Genomic DNA, 4946 nt, shown 5'->3' with positions numbered 1-4946 from the left:
AAGAGCTGTTCCATGATTTTGCCATGAGTTGCTCTTTGCTCATAAGGTTGAAAGTCTGAAAATGACCCATTTAGACTAGTCAGGAGCTAAAAAACTCCTGCACAGACTTCTGCTTGATTGCAGATCTTGGGGAAGATTATTGCAGGTGTAGCTTTTCTTCAGCCCATGAAGACAATATTTTCCTAGACTAGGCTAGAAGTTCAGGCCAATATTCAGTCTAATATTAAGACATGCATACTTGGGTATCTCATTGCAACTGTCTCAGTCTAAAACAAGTCTAAACCATCTGACCCTCCATGGCTATTCCAGACTAATGTTTAATTTCCATTTATGCTCATTGAACATGAATATTTTTCTCCAGAGGAGCTGACATCCAACTGGTGGTCAGGATTTCGAACTCAGTGGGAACAAAACTCCTGGATATGCTCAGGTAGCTAATTTATATTGGACACCTAAGTAAATTTCATTAAGATGACTTCTACATCTAGCCATTACAATTAACTTTTCATCTATTCCAGACTCCTGTCAGTCCTTGAGCATCTTTGCAAAATATGTTGTCCTGTTTTGGCATACACTTCTGTCATACCACAAAGGTACACTGGTGTTTTACAGACACTTCTGATGGGCAGGATGGCACATGCTCCTGGGGATAGATTTGCTCCTGGGGACAGTGGAATTGCCACTAGCTTGCTTGCAGCGTGCAGTGGAGAATGGTTGTTTCCCATGCTCTGATCAGAACTTTTATTTAGCAGTATTTAGAATGTACTGCTTATTTTGCTGCCCTTCTACACTATCTGTGAAATTAGCTTTTTAGGCACTCTTGGTGTTTGTTAGCTGTTTCCCCCTGTTAGCTGTGGCACATGGACTACAAATATAGCTTGCATTCAGGCTACTACCCTCTTTGGGTAACCTGTTTGGGGCTCATAAATGTCTTGCATGAGCCCAGTCCCCCCATGCATAAATCACCATTGCAAATGAGAGGAAGGGAGGCAGACCTGGGCAAATGGGACAAGTTCCTAAACTAGCAGTGATGTTGAAACCTTTCTCCCATATGTAATGATACCTTGTGGTTTCTCTTACTGTGTCTGGTTTGAAGTTTACACAGGTGATTTTCTGGTGGATACCTGTTAGGGTGCTCCGATGCCAAGCAGCTGGACCACTGAAGTTGGAAGCTCTGTTTAACTGCATTCTCCATGTCCAGATCAATAGTCATTTTGTTATGAAGCAACAAGCATGACCATGCACAAAGGCTTGAGTCCTTTTTAATTAGGTGGTCCCATGATGATTATTTTCCTGACATACAAAACAGGAAAATTAACCTATGTGTAGTTTGTGTCCAAGCACTCTTGAAGGGTTTCATTTAAATTGCCACTGATACAGAAAGAGGACTAATTTCTCAGTAGATATTTATCTGGAGGGAAGAAGGTGGTAAATAGTTACCCATGCCTGTGAAGTGCAGGTGTTCATTAAGTGTACCCTGACATAAATATCTTCCTTTTTTTTCCTTTTGTCTCTTCTGTTTGTTTGCTCTCTGCTGTTTTATTCAGGAGCAGCCAAGTGTTACTCAGCAGGGATATCCACCTGTGGTCACTGGGGTAGATGTGCCATAAATGTTCCTGGAAGCTCATTAAAATTAATCTAACTCCCAAGCAACTTCTGTTTGCTTTTGAGCATTCTCTGAAGAAACTCTGTAGCCAACATTTTTCTTACATCAAAATATGACTCCTTTCTTTTGCATGGACTTGTCTTTTATATCACTTCAAAAAGAACTGGCTGTGCTCTTTCTTCGAAGTGAGAGTTAAAATTTCATTTGTAATTACAGCAAGACCACACTTCCTTAATAGGCTAGAACTAGAGCCTTAAAAGAAACTCAGTAACAAACAAACAAAACAAAAAAGCCCCCACAACCAAAAGCCAAAACTTCAGAAATCTTTGAACTTTAGTCTGCAGTTACTAACTTTTTGCTGGTTCAAAAACTGGCCAGATAAAACCCCTTTTTTACTCTTTCACATTTTTCTCAGTTTGACTGTCTGTGTTTTTCTGGTACAAATATTTTACACTTTTACCTCTTAATTTATTGGGAAGCATTGCAGCAAAAGCAGGTTCAAGTCAAAAGGACCTTGAATATGGAGTCACATCCTGAAATAGTTGCACTTTGCATTTTTCTGACCTGTTTCTAGGAGTTAGTTTCACAGCTTCTTCCTCCACTTCAAATATTCTACTTCCAAATATCAAAAGCCTTCATTATGGTTGCTACCATTTACAGTAAACTTTAGCACATGGACTTGCAGCTACCTTGGTGGTTTCTGAATTGAAAGCAGCTATTAACGTGGCAATGACTTTACCTGTTATCTTCTTTGAAAATTAGAATCAAGGCACTGACCACATGCAGCGAGATTGAGAATTAGATATGAGTTTGGAATACACAGAAACCCCAGACTTTTACTGCCTTTCTCTTTGTTAAAACTATAATTCCCATATTTCTATGCAATTTCAAGCGTATCTTGGGATTCCTGATAGATACATAAAGCTTTACCAAAAATAACTTGATCTGTTAATAATCAAAGGTATTATTTAAAAAAATATTGTTTTTCTGGTTTTTAGGATTGTTATCATATGTGATATAGTAATAAAATTCAAGTAGTTAAACCAGAAAACTCAAAGTGTTTCTTTGCTGTATTCAAGTTTGCAGAAAGGTGTTATTAAGGGATTGAATGCCATTAATTTAAAAGTTTTTTTGGCACTTGGTCAAAAAAGAATAATGATGATTTTGTTTAAACACATATGGTTGTGTCTATATTTCACCAGAAAATAGTACCAAAGAGAAGAATAAAAGCAGTAGGCATTAAAACTCAGTTGTGACCAGCTCTGATATTTCTCAAGGTGGCTCTGAAAGGCAAGCAAAGAAGATCACACAGACCAAGAGGGTGTCAGCAGTTAAGGTCTGGGCAGGAAGAACATGAATCAAACACAACTTGAAGAATGGATTCTGCAAGGCCTGGGGACCCAGTGTGGTGTACTGGTGGGCTTTGCCCTTCCAGCTGGAGAACCCTCAGCAATGATGTGAATGTAAATCAGCTACAGATGCAGACGTATTTTCCAAAGTGTGCCCATGCTCAAGCCATCACACAGCACACAAGGTATGGAGCGGATCTGCTGAAATGACACTGCCTATGATAGGCACCTTCCCTAGCCATGCCTAATTGATAATGAAAAGTTTGGTCAGAAAACAGCTCTTGGAAAAGAATATTTGTCATTTAGATATTCAAATAATTATTATTCAGCATATGTTATATTCCAGTGGGGAATAACAGGCTGGTGTGTTTGGGGATGAATGCATAAACCATTCAGGAACTGTTTGAAAATAATTAAGGAAATAAGATGCCTAGTGTATATAAAGTGGGCTTTTAATTATAATAGAAAAGAAATTCTTCAGAAATAATTTGTGAGATAACTTATTTCTCAAGTATGCTTTGGCAGGGTTTCAAATAATGTATCAGATAGTTATCATATATTCTGTGAATGGATTGCAACTAACCCAACACTTTATACAGGCTACTGTATAGTGTTGAGCTATACTATATACTGTATAGTGTTGAGCTACTGAAGCTCAGCTCCCATGCAAATTTAATGGCATCCCAGGAAGATATTGGAAAATTTCAATCTGCAGTTAGGTACTTCTATGTGCAAGATTTTCTGAAATCAAACCAGAAGTGGAGAAGTGTACTCTTTGCTCTGACCCATAAAATCCTGAAAGCATAGGATGGTCTTTGCTGGGAATGTGAGAAGCACTTACTCCACTTTTCAGGGAGGTGGTGGCTGCACGGTACAGTATCTGGTCTGCTAAGTCCACATTTGATCAGTGAACATTTCTGATAGATTAGCCACACCATGCATTAGGGTTTAGCCTTCATGTTTTTATGCTGGTTATGTCATTCCTTGTCAGGACATAGAATAGGACAAAGGCATTAAGGCTGTCAGAAAATTTTGTCAGAACTTTTGCATGAATTTGGACTGGGAAAGTGAAAGCCTGATTGGCTCTTTTTATCATATGACTACTGCAGGTTTTGCCCCATCAGAATTTACAGGAGGAAGTTTGTGCATGTTCTGTTTAGTGAGCTTTGATCTAGTGGAAAAGATCATGCTGACCAGTGCTTATGCTTGTGAGGAGAGCTGGTGCTGCTGTTTTCTTTACTCAGAGTGTCAGGAATTGGAGAATAACTGCAAGGGAAGATTGTCTTAGGTTTAGCTTCCTCTTTGTTCATTTGCAGGGATATGACACTCTACCAGCAAACTCCCAGGAGACAGCTGCAAGTGTCTGAAGACCTTATGGGATCTGGAGGCGAGTTGTTGGCAGTTCCTGGGACGAAAAAACAAGGAGGTTCAGTGGTTCTGGCATCATCCAGGAAAGAAATACTAAATTTCCTGAGTTCCAAAACATGTTGCAGTGCATATTTTGGTGTTTCATATGATACCATCAGTTTAGCGAAGCTACAGCTAATCCTTTGTGTCTGGGCTTTCTTCACAGGAAGCCCAAGCTTGCTGTGTCTGTTCACTTACCATTAATACTGTAGTAACACTTACAGAGAAGATAGGAGAAATTCAGAAAATGCCACCTTAGATTACAAGCTGCTGATTCAGGTGTTTTCTCAGGAAGATGGAGGTGAAAAGGAAGATACCTTGGATTTGGTATGTGAGCAGCCATTCACGTGGCTGTGAGAAGGCACAAGGCTGTGTACCACAGCTGGTTGTGTATCATAGTTGCATGCCCACCACCTGGAAGGCTAATTATTAGAGAATCATACAACAGCTGAGGTTGGAACGTGTCTCTGGAGATTATCTAGTCCCCCCTTCCCACACTCCAATTTTGGGAATATTCCTACAGAACAGGGAGTGAGTCCCACTTAGCTTTATGCTTTTGAAATCTCTAAACCTGTGATACTCTT

General features: G+C 39.5%; 1 long non-coding RNA gene across 1 annotated transcript; it reads left to right on the top strand.

Moving 5' to 3' along the window:
* The first annotated feature begins 366 nt into the window (after positions 1 to 366).
* LOC138105972 (uncharacterized) lies at positions 367 to 4351 on the top strand. The gene is made up of 4 exons (XR_011148838.1): positions 367 to 430; positions 519 to 593; positions 2884 to 3140; positions 4272 to 4351. It is a non-coding gene; the product is annotated as an uncharacterized lncRNA (long non-coding RNA).
* The last annotated feature ends 595 nt before the right edge of the window (positions 4352 to 4946 follow it).

Source organism: Aphelocoma coerulescens, chromosome 2 (assembly GCF_041296385.1).
Source record: "Aphelocoma coerulescens isolate FSJ_1873_10779 chromosome 2, UR_Acoe_1.0, whole genome shotgun sequence".
Taxonomy (NCBI): Eukaryota; Metazoa; Chordata; class Aves; order Passeriformes; family Corvidae; genus Aphelocoma; species Aphelocoma coerulescens.
The sequence above is the reverse complement of the archived record's forward strand: the minus strand, read 5'-3'. Positions and strand labels throughout refer to the sequence as shown.